This window comes from Ursus maritimus, unplaced genomic scaffold, assembly GCF_017311325.1.
Source record: "Ursus maritimus isolate PB19 unplaced genomic scaffold, ASM1731132v1 scaffold_9, whole genome shotgun sequence".
NCBI lineage: Eukaryota > Metazoa > Chordata > Mammalia > Carnivora > Ursidae > Ursus > Ursus maritimus.
The window spans coordinates 11057208-11072233 of NW_024427107.1; the positions used below are offsets into that span (position 1 = coordinate 11057208).

Sequence of the window (15026 nt, forward strand, 5' to 3'; positions counted from 1 at the left end):
CTTGGAGTTAACTTGGAGTCAAACTGTTTAATTCCTTTTTAGAATGTTACTTTCGTAAAAGGATACTCTCACGTGAGAAGGACGGCCTTAGAGGATGATCTGGGAGCCAAAGATGAAAGAAAAGGAATCCTCCCTGCTTTACAATAGAGTGTTTTAATGTGTAGCCTTCAATTCACTAATTCAAAAATCATACATTTTGAAGGCAGCAAGAGACTCTTCAGCTCCCACTCAGGCTGATGGTTGCTACTGAGTCCCACTCGTCCCATGAAATCTTCCAGGGCTGATTAGGTAAGTGATTTTGCACCCTCGCCCTGCCCCGTTTCCACGTGCAGTTCCTGATCTCTGCCCTGATTAGGTACTCACTGCTTCCTTCCTCTGCAAATCCACTTACGCTTGACCTTCACGTCATGCAATTACCTGACTATCCATGGATTGCTTTAATGTTTCCATTTTGTTCCTAATGGTGCTCCAATCCGTCTGTCTGTATTAATGTGTTTGATGATGATGAGAAGTTCCTGGAGGGAAGAGATGGAATCTCGCTGCATAGGACTGATGGCCCCAAATATCATCAATTCCTTAAACAAGGCTCTTTACAAGAAGACAGCTTAACTTAGCATATTTTCCCTTGGTTTCAGAAGGAGTTAATTTAGGAAGCCACTGGAAAAAAATTCAAGCTATCATAATGTGTAAACATTTCCACTTCACTGTGACAGGTTGGGAAGAGTTACAATAGTAATGCAATCCCTATGATGTGTCAGCGGTATTATTATGGTCTAATACCATTTTTAATTAAGGACACCATGATTAAGCGCCCTCTCTCTGTATGTTAGGTGTCTTACATACATAACAATATATGTTGGTGGTTGTTCCTCCTCTGCCCCCCACTCCCTTGGCTGCTTTATTCATTTATGTTTTCTGTGTGGCCTCTATAAGCATTTGCAACTTCTAGAAGAGAAATTTACCAGAGAATGAATGGAGAGAACAGCATTTAATCAGAGGGAGGAGTATTCACAAAGTCGAAGAGGCTTTTAAAGACAAAGAAAAGTTTGGGAACAACCAGAGCAAGCGACTGGGTATTTGGTGCAGTTTTTGAGGTGCCAAGGTGGGGGCAGGGGAATGACAGAGGGACAGTGAGGAGCCCCGGAGAGCAAGTTTAGATCACTGAAACTGTCTGCGAGCTGGAACTTTATCTTGAAGAGATTGAGGAGTCTTGAAGGGCTTTAATATAGGACTTGACCTCGATACCTTCGTATTATAATATTTTATGGACAATGAGATTTTCCTGTACTATTTCCATTACAGTAAGGTTTTCATAAGTAACCATTGGAGTTTGTTACCAAAGGAGACACTAGTTCCTCCTTTTTCTGAGTTATTAATCTGACATTTTAGTAGCATATAGACATTTAGTAGTATATAAATATGCCCAGGAAAATATTAAACTGGACAATGTGATCCTCTGTGATCTACCTCTCTCCCCAGCCTCGTGTTTTCTCAACCTCAGAACATCTCACCTCTCAGTCCCAACCTCAGCATCTTAAATTACAGCAAATACCAAACTGCTTGGGCAAGACCACAGTCCCTCAATCTCAATTCTGAAATTCCAAAAGCTCTGAAAACTCCAAGTTGTTTCATTGTATATCTAGCAGCAAAATTGAAAGGCAACATCTCATCTAAACTGACAGGAGGTTCTTCATAGAATGTATTGATTCTACTCACAAAATATTCTTATGTTGTGTTGCAGAAATAGAACTGTGTTTGATTCTGGAGTGCTACCCCAACTCCTGAATCAAGGGTGGGTTTAGTACACTATGTAAAAGCATAAGTATATGGATAATATATATCAGCAAACAACCATATAAGTAATACACTATATAAGCTTTCAAAAATTGTGAAGTTCAAAACACATTTGAAAAAAAACAAAATAAAACCACATTTGGCCTGTAGGGTCCCAGATAATGGATTATGGGTCTGCATTCTTAGTAAATTAAACTCACCAGATTTCTTTTGAAGTAATCCATCAAGGAACAATTTATCTACAATAAAAATCTACTGATTTGAAATGTATAATTTGATGAGTTTTGAGAAATTTGTGAACGAATACCACAATCATGTACAGAACATCTCTATCTGCTCAGAAAGTTCCCTTGGACAACTTTCTAGTCAATTCCTTCCCCAACCCCCAGACCTCAGAAACACTTAACCTGATTTTTGTCACTGTAGGTTTGTTTTTTCCAAAATGTCATACAAATGGAATTTTTTTACTCTGTGGTCTTTTATGTCTGATTTTTCTTTTAGCATAATGTGTTTGAAATTCATCCACATTGTTCTATTAGTATCTTGCTCCTTTTTATTTCTAAGTAATATCCATTGTGAATGTAACACAGTTTTATTTACCCACATGATAGGCATGTGGGCTCCTTCCAGTTTTAACTACAGTGAATAGAGCTGCTACAAAAATCCAAGCACAGTACTTATGTGTTTTCATTTTCTTTGGGTAGATATCTAGGAATGTGAAAGTTAGATTGCATAGCAAATGCATATTTCAATTTATAAGAAACTGCCAAACTGATTTCAAAAGTGACTGTACCTTCTTGCATTCCTACCCGTAATCTATAAGAGGTTTGATTGCCCCAAATCCTTGTCAACACTTGGCATTGTCAATCTGTTTAAGGTTAGCCATTCTAGTGGATTTGTAATTATAAATAAACATATTTTTTAATTTACATTTTGCTAGTGACTAATGATCTTTTCATACATTTGTCACTAGTATATCTTCTTTGATGGAGAGCCTGCTAAAAGCTTTTGCCTTTGTAAGATCAGGTTGTTTGTCCACTTATTGCTGAATATATTTTGGATGTAAGTCCTTTATCAGAGTCTATTTAAAAAGTAATAAGTAAGTTTAGAAAGGTTGCAGGATACCAGGTCAGGATGAAAGAAATTCTATTTCTTTATGCAAGCAACAAACAATTGGACATTTTTTAAAAAAGATTTTATTTCTTTATTTGAGAGAGGGACAGAGAGAGCATGAATGGGGGATGGGCAAAGGGAGAGGGCCATCAGACTCCCCACTGAGTGGGGAGCCCAACTCGGGGCTCAGTCCCAGGACCCTGAGATCATGACCTTAGCCAAACGCAGATGCTTAACTGACTGAGCCATCCAGATGCCCCAACAATTGGGCATTTAAAAAAATTATTTATAATAACATCAAAAATGGGCACCTGGGGAGAGCAGGGAGCCTGCTTCTCCTCTCCCCCACTTGTGCTCTCTAGCTCTCTCTCTCTGTGTGTCTTAAGTAAGTAAATAAATAAATAAATACATATTTTACAAAATAACATCAAAAATGTGAAATTTTAGGCATAAATCCCACAAAATATATAAAACCTGTGCACTAAAAATTGCAAAAACAATGCTGGATAAAATTAAAGCAGACCTAAAGAAATGGAGAGCTATACCATGTTCATAGTATGAAGGCCTTAATATAATTAAGATATCGTTCTGCTTGAAATAATCTATAGATTCAGTGAAATCCCAATAAAAGTTTTAGGCTTTTTTTTCATTGAAAATAAGAGGCTTACTTTAACATTTTTATGGAAATGCAAAGGATCAAAACAATTTTGGAAAAGAATAAAGTTGGAAAAAAATCGTATCACTAGATTTTAAGTAAAGCTATGATAATGAAGACGACATGATATTGGCATAAGGATAGGCATATAAATCAATTGAACAAAAGAGAAGTCTGGAAATAGACCCATAAATACATAGCTAATTGATCTTCAACAAAAGTGACAAGGTAATTCAATGGGAAAATGATGGTTTTTCAACAAATTCTGCTGGAACAATTAGATACCCTAATGCAAAAATAAACTCTTACTTCACACCATATGCAAAAGCTAACTCTAAACAGAGCATAGACCTAAAACCATAAAAATAATACAAGAAAATATAGGATAAAATCATGACTTGGATTACACAAAGCTTCTTTAGGACACAAAATGCATTTGATAAATTGAATTTTAGAAAAATTAAAGCCTTGCTTTTCAGAAGTCATTGTTAATGAAATGAAAATGTATTCCACATGCTGGGAGAAAATGACAAATGACTTGTAGCCCTTATGTTTTTAATATTCCTCTGCCTTTGTTCCCACTGTTTCCTCTACCCAGCATCCCCTGCCCCTTTGTATCTACATGCAGAGGTCCTATTTCTCTTTTAGATTCAGATCAAGCATCAGATCTTTATTCTCTTCAGGACAGCATTGCAAACTCTCCAACTGGCACATTCTAGGCTAGTCATAACATCTATCACACTCTTCCTCGTCAATTTACATGTATGTTTTCTATAATAAACAATTAGCTCCTTGAGGTCAAAGACAATATTTGTTATGCTTTGTTGGGGTCTTGGCCAACTTTTCCATGCCCTGAACCCCTTTCCCTCAAAAAATCAACTTTTGACATTGCCCCCCCTCCAGGTAAGGCTCTATCATCTCTCACCCTATTGTTACTAAACTTCTTAAAATGATTCACTATCTCTTCTTCTTTACCCTCCCATTTACTCTTCAACCCATGGCAATCTGGATTTCTGTTTCTGAAATATTTTCTATGGAAACTGTTCTAAGACTCCCATAGAATGTAAATCAGTCCATTTCCCTGGGCACAATTTATTTCTCACATTTCTTGACTTTCTTGGGGCTTTATAAATTGGTTCCTTGTTAGCCTATGAAGTCTTTAAGTGAAGGGATCCTGCCTTATATTTGTCTGTAGATAGACAACTGGGGAGCATCTACATGAAGGGAACAAACAGAAAGAATAGCATGACAAGAAACAGAGAAATAAGAGAAATCAGGGGAACATAGAGTCCTAAATTCCAAGAAGGAATATTCCAGGAGGGAATGGGAGACATTCATCTGGTTTCTCATTCAATCAATCATCCACACAACAAATACCACTTGAGTGCTCACTGTCTGCCAGACACAGTGCTGGGCTCCAAGTCCACAAAAGCTTTTCTACACCCTCCCCTGGATGATTATCTCCTTCTGTAGCTCCGACTACAACTTATTTTCTAATCCCTGTCAAATCTAGGTCCCTTTTCTATTTTCTGACTCCCAGGTGCCCATTTCCAACCATCTACCAGCTATATCTGGCTATATTTCTTCAGTCACTGGAACTCATAATACACACATAAATGTCGGAGCACTTGGGTGGCCGGGTCAGTTAAGTGTCTGTCTTCAGCTCAGGTCATGATCCTAGAGTCCTGGGGTCGGAGCCCTGAGTCTGAGTCCGGCTTCTTGCTCCTCAGCTCCTTCTGCCCCTCCTCCTTACTCATGCTCTCTCTTGCTATCTACCTCTCTCTCTCTCAAATAAATAAATAAGTAAAATCCTAAAAAAAGAAAATACACACGTAATCTTGATAAATGCAATACACATATAAATAGTTTTCTCCTGGAATGCATATCTCATTTAATAGTTACACTCAATCCCATAGTTAACTATAGGTCTCACCCTTTGTCATTTCTTATCTGGACTACTGCTCTTACCGAGTCTCTTACCGATTCTCTTTCCCTACAATTCAGTACCTACACACGCTCCATGACTGCCAACCTAGCAGACACTTGGGAGCCCGCCATTGCCCCGCTTCAATGCCTCTGACAGCTTTTCTGATACCCAAACACATCAAACCATTTGCTCTCCAGCAATTAGCTGCTTGTGCTTGTCTTAATTTCAAGCATTTGCACCTACTGTGCCCGCAGTCTAGAAAGAACCTGCTCACTACCACATATTCACGTGATATTACCTTCAAGACTCAAATCAAATACTCCTTCAGTCAAGATGGGCTAAGCCCTCCTCCCCCAGCACAGGCACACTGTACAGTCCTTCATTACTGTGCCCTAATGATTTGTTTATAAGCTCTTCTTCTTCCATTCTAGATTACATCTCAATCACCCTTATGCTTCTAACATCTGCTTTAAAGACAAGTACAAAAAGCTCGTTTTGAAAGGGCAAGTTTTTTTTCTGATTTTGATGTGACCAGCTTCTATTAGGTGTTATTTGGGAATACTGTCATATATTTTATGGTGAATACAGTAGTTTAAAAAAAGATTTAGCCACTTCCTTAAGCAGTGGTTTATCTCTCCCTCAGAGAAAACCAGAATGAGTTTTTTAATAAAATGATTGAAAAGGTACACTGAATCTTCAATTTAATTATTTCAATTCCTGCAAAAAAAGGTCTTTCAGAGAGGCTGCCTCTTGGTAAAATGTGATAAAGTTCCAATGCATTCTTAAAAATTGTCAATTAATTTATAAATTTCCATTCAAAGTTTAATCTGCTATTTTCACATAAGAAAACTCATAATGTTGCTTCCTATTGATTTAGTATCTTTGCATCTAGAGTTTAAGCCAGTATTTCATCTCTTTCTAGAAGCTTCCAGAGGCACTTGGTGCATATCAGTGAATGTTGCCCATTTTTATTGCTTTTGGAGTTAAGTAAAGACTCCACACCCAGCATTCCAGATCTTTAATATATTAAAGTCTAGTCTTAATTCTTTCAGTGTCTGTGTATCTACCGGAGCAGATCACTTTGTATTCTTTTAGCATGCCCTATCTTTTTACGTGTTTGTTCCTAGACAAGGCCCAGCCCTGCCTTCTACTTCCTCCTGCCACCATAACTACCCTCTCTCTTCCTGTGACTCCTCCTGGTCCTTTCTACCTGTTGTAGGCTTTCCCCATTCTCCTTCCCTGAGCAATTATTGGTGATTCTTTCATTCTTTCATGGGACTTCTTACATTTCACCTTGCCTTGTGTGGGGGGTGGTGGGGGGCGGTGATCCTGTTATTTTCTCTTCTCAAAAAGCTGTTGGGGCAGTCCTCCCATGTCCTGTTCATCTCTGAGGCTCTGCAATGCCAAGCACAATTTCTGAAACATAACAAGTACTCAGTAATTATTTGTTTAGTTCAATTGAGTTCAAATAAATCTAAACAGCTTTCTCTTCACTGTGTGTTGACAAAATAATTCTAACAAGTTCATAATCACAGGAAGCAGTGGAGCCAGGATTTGAACATGGCAGTTTACTGCACTTTAAATCCCAGGACTTTGTTGCCTCTCCAGTAAACAGAATATGCATTGCAAGGTTGTTGGTCCAGCTATATAGTTTAGCCCTAATCACTAAAACCTAAAAATCGTCCTAATAAGACCGAACATTTTCTCCATAACAGTGTGTGAAAAGAAAAGATTTTATTCTTTCTGTGACATTAGTTTCAAAGAGTGGAAACATATGCCTTTTAAAGAGCATTCCTTTAATAAATGTATTATGACCTCATTATCTATTGTCTCTCTTTTTTTTTTTTTTCAGGACCTGTAAGATAAGAATATAGAGATACAGAGATGTAATGACATTTACTGTATACTATTGGAGACAGCGTCCCTGACTTGAAGACGCAGACTCCTGAGCACTCATCAATGGCTCCAAAGTGGCAAAGGTGGGTTTAAAGCCAAACCTGTGGGGTTTGTAATAGACCTGGCTTAGAGCTCAGTGGTTTATTCTGGATCTTTGGGCTTCAAGAAGTTGGAAGAAGTAAGGGAACTGCAAAACATCTTTTTCATCTGTGTTGGGACTTGAAAATCCGAAAAGGGAGTCTAAAAACGAACACTACCTTAATCTGTCCCCACCTAAAGTAACCGCTTGTTCTAACTGAAAGCACTGTTGTAGTCGATTTTAGAAGCCCCGGAAGAACTGGCTGAAGTGATGAGACAGCACTGAATGTCCTTCTGCATTTGGGGATACATCTGAATTCTTTTTCTTTCATGGCTGGGCTTTTTCTGGGAAACAGGAGCGGCAGAAAATCTCTTTCCGCAATGTCCTTTAACAGCTGTGTCAAAATTCTCCTGAGCTGCCTGCAATTCTTCCTTCTTTGCAGTTGAGTTGACTTTTCCCATGTGAGTTTCAAGGCCATGGGCAGTTCCCCACCATCTTCTTGGCTGAGACCTCCTTTTCAGGGCAGCAGCCCCTCTGTTAAGAAAATCTCAAGTAGGTATTGTACTTTACAGGCAGTGTAAAATTTCCTTTCTAAAATATTTTCTAAAATATTTTGAGAATGTGAGGTTCTGGCAGAATATAGAGACTACAAATCAGATTAAATAATTCCCATTGCCAAATGATCAGACAGAAAAAGAATTGTACAGAAAGGAAAACTCCCGACCTCGTTGGCGGTGGCCTTTGTTGGCTGCCTTCTGAGGAGTCTGGTTCCAATGGGCATAAAGTGCTCGCTCCGTGGCTATTTGGAGGAATGTCGGCCTCCTGCTCCATGCCAAGAAAGATCACACCAAGACAACTTCAGCAAGTAAGTTTGCCCTTATATTTGGTCTATGGGCACCAAACAATATGTAGGTCTAAGGTTTCATTTATCTGGATAATTAAATAAGCCTGGAAGAATATATTAAAGAAAACAACTTTTTTTTTTAAGATTTTATTTATTTATTTGACAGAGAGAGAGACAGCCAGCGAGAGAGGGAACACAAGCAGGGGGAGTGGGAGAGGAAGAAGCAAGCTCCTAGCAGAGGAGCCTGATGTGGGGCTCGATCCCATAACGCCAGGATCACGCCCTGAGCCGAAGGCAGACTCTTTTTTTTTTTTTTTTAAAGATTTTATTTATTTATTTGACAGAGATAGAGACAGCCAGTGAGAGAGGGAACACAAGCAGGGGGAGTGGGAGAGGAAGAAGCAGGCTCATAGTGGAGGAGCCTGACGTGGGGCTCGATCCCGTAACGCCGGGATCACGCCCTGAGCCGAAGGCAGACGCTTAACCGCTGTGCCACCCAGGCGCCCCCGAAGGCAGACTCTTAACCACTGTGCCAGCCAGGTGCCCCAAAGAAAAAAACTTTTTAACCCCTCTTTTTTAGATGACACTATTTGGCTTTGCTCTTCTTACCTTGAAACTACCCCAATGCAAGCAACAATTTCTGCCAAGGGAGTAGGAAAAAAAATGCTTTTATACTCTTGGCTAGTGTGTGCTTTCTGATGGGGGAGACCACAGCGTGGGGATTACAAACCCTTGTTCTGGGATCCGCCATGTTGGGCCTACATACACGTCGTGCTATCTCCCAGACTTTGGGGAGTGGATCCATCTTTTGACGCTCGGTTTCCCTATCTGTACAAGATGCTAATAAGAAGACAAAACATGCTTTCTGGTAGGCAGATTGACAAAGACTGTAAGATAAAACTTCTGGTATGTATTGAGCCCTTAGCGTAGGCTCGGGTTTAAATTCCTTATGTGTATTATCCCACTTGATTTCTTACCCCATGAGGTAGGCTCTATTATTACTCGCAATTCATCAGAGAAGAGCTTGGGACACAGAGAGGTAAAGGCACCACGTAGGAAAGTCCCACAGTTGGAAGGTGCTAGCCAGGATTCCAGCTCAGGCAGGGCGCTTCTGCACACGCATGCTCCTTTCCAATGCGAGCTGCTTTCTCATAGGCATGGCCAAACGTGACTCGTGGTGTTTTCAGAGCACACGGAGGTGTGCACTTAATACACTGAGCGCTCCTGAGCTGTACCAGCAAGGCCCAGGGAGTCGTTCAGAATTGGTGAGAGCCCACAGTTCATCACCTGCCTCGGGAGGAGGTGGGGCTCGAACACCAGCCCTTACTTCACACCCCCACCCCGCCCCCCGTCCCTGGCGCCCCCTTGCTGAGCCTGCGCTGCTCTGAGCTTTCCCTAGAAGCCTAAAGGGAAGATCCATTCTCTTTCCCTCTTTTTCTTGCCTACTATTTCCACACCTCACCCCTACCTTGTTACTCTTAAACATCATCAGCCAAACAAATAAAGGAATACTCTTGAGGCTGCTATTTCAGACTTCGTGGGCGGGAGGCTTTAATAACCAGGTCTCCGTACTAGTTAGACATGCTTTTTGGCTCCCCTCACATTTCAAGATGCTCCATGAATGCTTTCTTTGTAAAGTCATTCTTCACCTTCTTGCCCCAGCTTGAGTGTTTATTCTTTCGTGATGTCTTCCGTATGCTGCTATGTTTATGTACCTGTCTCAACTAACCAAGAAACTATAATCTTCCTGAGGACAGAGATTCTGACTTGCTTATCATGCTGTATCCCGCAACAGCTAGCATAGTGTCTAACAAATAGAAGCTCATGCAGAATTGGAAAATGTAAGACCTCTATAAATCAAAGCATTCCCATAAACCAAGTTAAAATACCAATGCAGATCGGGAGAAAATCTTTGCAATTTATGCAACAAAGCATTGCTATCCTAACATACAGAACTCTTCGCATTAGAAATAAAGGGAACAAAATGATTTTAAAAATAGATAAATGGCACAAATAGTGAATTTACAGAAGGAAAAATGCAAATAAGCAAATAGTAACATGTGAAAAAAAATTGTAATTCTCACTAGAAACTGAGAAAATGTAAATGAAAATCACTGCTTTTTAAAAAAAATATAGGCAAAAACTTAGTTTTATTTGCAGCCAAAAAAAAAAAAAAGTGGGGTGGGGGGAGGTTTATGTACAATGGGGAATGTGAAGGAGTTTGAAAGCATATAATTTATGTGCAATTCTGTCGAGTGTATTTGTCTCCTAGGGCTGCAGTAACAAACTACCACAGCCTGGATGGCTTAAACGGCAGAAGTTTATTTTCTCCCAATTCCAGAGACTAAAAATCTGAAATCAAGGTGTCAGCAGGATTGGCTTCTTCTGTGGCCTCCCTCCTTGGCTCATAAATGCCTCCTTCTTCCTGTGTCTGCACGTGGCCCTCCCTCTCTGCATGTTCATCCTAATTTCCCGTTCTTAGAAGGGCACCAATCTATTGGATTTTGGTCCACGCTACTGACCTCATTTTACCTTAATTACCCCTTTAAGGACTCTGATTCCAAAAACAGTCACATTTTGAGACTGCTTTAGGATTTTAACATATGAATTTGGGGGGGGACACAATTCAACCCCTCACATGTAGACATGTAACAGATAGAGACATATAGATACTTGATAAATTGATGCGTGTTTCAGGAACAAACTAGGATAAACTCTAAATTGTTAACAATGTTTACCTCTAGGGTTGGGATGGGATGGACAAGGAGCATTTGCTTCTTTTTACGATCTTAAAAGGTCTGGCATGATACAAGATTTGTTCCTTTTTTAATTTTTCAGGATTTTTGAATAATAATAAAATAATAGAAATATCACACACAGAAAACATATCATCAGAGACACAAGCTGATCAGATGTTCATCAGTACTGTTCCTAGTCCTGAGCACATAAGAAAACTACATTTACCGGCTTCCCTTGTACTTAGACTGAGGCTATGTGACTGAGATTTGGTCAAAGAAATATCAGTGGAAGAAAATAAGACACTCCAAGCCTTGACCTTAAACTATTTCCCATTATCTCCCTATCCTAACATTTTCTCTTCTTGGCATCTTGTTGAATGCAGAGGACCTGGTGAAGAAATTCAAAGGCCACTTTCTGAGGTAGCAGAGGCACATGGTGGAAGGAAGGAGCTGGGGTTCCTTAGTAACCTTGTGGTAGAGAGCTGTTCAAGATGGCTGCCTGGCCCATATCTGACTTTCTTTGTGTTAAGTGGCTATACTTTGGGGTTATTTGTTCCAACAACTGGCATTAATTACTTCGACAAAGATATTACCAAAATTAGCCCTTTTCTATAAAGTAAATTTACTCCAGGAAAATGAAAGATATATCCACCCTTTGAACTAAAAATCACTCTTCTAGGAAACAAACGTTTATAACAAAAATGCTGAGTATACAAAGATGTGCTTGTAGAGATATGCTTGTGATGGAAAAAAAAAGTCAAGTGTATTTTCATCCACAGGGAAATGCTTAAATAATGATGCACTGGTTTATTAAACCTTATAGAGACATTAAAGGAATGATCTAGCTATATATATTGACGTGGAAGATGCTTATCAATAAAGTTATTTACATAATAGACTTGGAAGTAAATATAGGATAATTTGTTACTATTAAAACTACACTGTAGGATGCGATCAACTTAAGGAAAAATTGGCAGGAATAATGTATGCAACTTTATTGTATAGAATTGTTATCTTTTTAGTAGATGGATTTCAAAAATAGCCCCAATTCTTCTCTTTTCTTTTATCCATACCCTTTGAAACACTACTTTGCAGGTTTTCTCATCAGGAGGTGCAGTCCATTTCCCTATTCCTTAAGTCCAGATTAATACTGGAATTTGCTTTAGACACTAGAAAATGGAAGAGACTATAGTATGCTAGTTTGAGAGGTTTTGCATACTCCTATTCTTTTTTTTTTTTTTTTTTTGGCTGTGCTTCCACCTTGAGAACAAGCTCAAGCTAGCATGCTGAAGAGACCTGCCAAGATCAGCAAAGCTGACTACAGATGGACAAGCAAATCCAGCTGAGAGCAGAGCATTGCCTGGCCACCCTGTAGATTCTTCCCTCTTTCTTTCTTTCTCTCCCTCCCTTTCTTCTCTCTTTTCTCTCTCTCTTTTTCTTTTAAATATTTATTTATTTATTTGAGAGAGATAACTCAAGTGCGGGGGGCAGAGGGAGAGAAAAAGAGAGAGAGAGAGAGAGAAACTTAGGTGGGCTCCACGCCCAGCCCAGAGCCCAACATGGGGCTTGATATCACAACCCTGAGATCATGACCTGAACTGAAATTAAGAGTCGGACGCTTATCCGACTGAGTCATCCAGGGGCCCCTGTCTCCCTTTTTCAATAAAGATACAGCTTTCTTTAAAATTGCCATAAATGATGTACTCAATAGCCCATCACATCTACCAGGATTGGCCTGCAGCAACGGAGATTAGGCAAAGTACTTCTTAGTTCTGGCAATCTACCAGGGTCTGCAAACAGACCCTTTATGAAGCCAATGCACCCAGAAAATAGTGTAAAAATTTTCATAATAAAACAAAAATTATTCTCTCAATAAAAGAGCTGCTTGATACACAGTCTACTTTTTTCTTGCATTGGATTTTACCTAGTTGTATTATTTCAAATGGAAATATATACATTTCTCTTTTGTCCTCTGGTGCAAATGAGATGCATGCACATGTTTTTATTCTTGCCTACAGCATCCATGGTCAACTGACCCTCTGTCTCTGGATATCAAGGGAATGAAGAGATGTAAAGCTTTTTATCTGGGATTTAAAGGAACATCCTGGTGGGGATATCACAAAATTTCACTGAGATGGCCATATTTTCACGTGAATGGCCTTCACTAAGATGAGAAATTGTTATGGATAATAATATAATGAAAAGACAAATGACTATTCCAAGGGATGTTTCGTATGGAAAGAATATTTTTATAAGGAAAGAGTTAATTTCCTACGAATGGGATTTATAAAATGAAAAGAAAAGTTGATGGTTCTACTATCATAGTATTAAATTGTAATCGTTTGTTAAATAATATCTCAGAATTCCTGTAGGTGACAATTAGCAGATCCCTTCCCAGAGATAATGGAAACAAGCAGTGGTTTTGAGCAAGATGTTGGTGCAGAAAATAGACGTGTAGTTCCAATAGTTCCAAAATACCCCTGGGGTGGAAGACAATATTAGCTGTAAAATAGCCAAATTAAAAATCATTTAAAGTCAGATTTCAATATGGTATTTTCCTTTTCAATAGAAAGCACGAAATTATATTAAGCCTCATTTTGATTATTCAAAACAGTGAAATAAGGATCTTTGCTTTTATACAGCAGCGGGTTTGCTGAGCAGAAGCCTTCATTTGCCGCTACATTTCCTTGCATCATTACATAATTGTTCCCTTGTATGCCAGTTATTCCATGGGTACTGAAGTATGTTGGGCTGTTGAGCTAATCCTTAGTTATAACGCAGTGTTATGCTTAGAGGAAGATGCACAAATATTTTGAGTGAAGAACAAAGCTTCAAACGGGATAATTAAAATGACCTGATTCTCTTACAAAGGAATTGGTTAAACATATAGTGCCTTCAGTTAATGTCTAACCTCACGAGTAATCAGGAAATGCACATTAAATCACTGAAGAGACAGCACTTTTCACCTATCACATACTGCAGTGAATTGTAAATTGCTACAACCTTTCTAGAAAGCAATTTGGCAAAATCCATCAAGAGCCCTAAAAGAGTTCATACCCTTTGTCAGGATAATAACCCATCCAAGAATCTATTCTAAGGAAATAATCAAAGATACAAAGATTTTTATACAAGGATATGAGTTGAGGCACTGTTTATAACTGTAAAAATATTAAGATTTCTGAAATCTTAATGTCTGAAAATAGAAATTAGCTAAATTATCTACATTTCTATGATTGAATGCTGTGGAGCCAATATAATCACATGCTTGAGGAACACAGAATGACACGCAGAATGATTCAAGTTTTATATTGTGTGTGTGTGTTTGTGTGTGCATGCATGTGTGTAGAGAGAGGTTGAGAAAGAGAGAGAAGTAGGGTAGGGAGGGAGGAAGTAGGGAAGGAAGAGAGAGAGAGAGTAATGTTTAGAAAACTTCCGGTATAACCAAAAAAAAGTGCATTTGTATAATATGCATGAGTAAAAATATTTTCTAAAGGTGTTAAATTTTAAAAAGGATTTATTTATTTATTTTAGAGAGTGGGGGGAGGGGAGAAGGGGCAGAGGGAAATGGAGAGAGAGAATCCAAGCAGATTCCTCACTGAGTGCAAAGCCTGACCCAGAGTGTGATTCCGTGATCCATGAGATCATGATCTAAGCTGAAACCAGGAGTCCGACACTTAAATACCTGAGCCACCCAGGTGCCCCGTGAGCAAAAATGTTTTTAATGCATGTGGGGCAAGAATTAAATTTTGCTATACTGGAATTAAAATTAAAAAATAATAAAATTACAGGAAAAATTAAATTTTGCAGGAAGGATAAGAAAGGGAGAAAATATGTAGTAAGTAAGCACAAGCATTAGCGTTTCACTTGGGAGTAGCTTTGAATGGATTTTATAAGGACTGTGTGTAAGGGGTAGGAAATAAATCACGGAACTGAACAGGGCTAAAAGGCAAATTGGAGAAATTCACCTACAGAGAAGAATT

At 39.0% G+C, this 15026-nt stretch overlaps 1 long non-coding RNA gene across 1 annotated transcript; it reads left to right on the forward strand.

The window, feature by feature from the left end:
• The first annotated feature begins 46 nt into the window (after positions 1 to 46).
• LOC103677458 lies at positions 47 to 12547 on the forward strand. Its single transcript, XR_572407.2, has 3 exons — positions 47 to 288; positions 7342 to 7468; positions 12313 to 12547. It is a non-coding gene; the product is annotated as an uncharacterized LOC103677458 (long non-coding RNA).
• The last annotated feature ends 2479 nt before the right edge of the window (positions 12548 to 15026 follow it).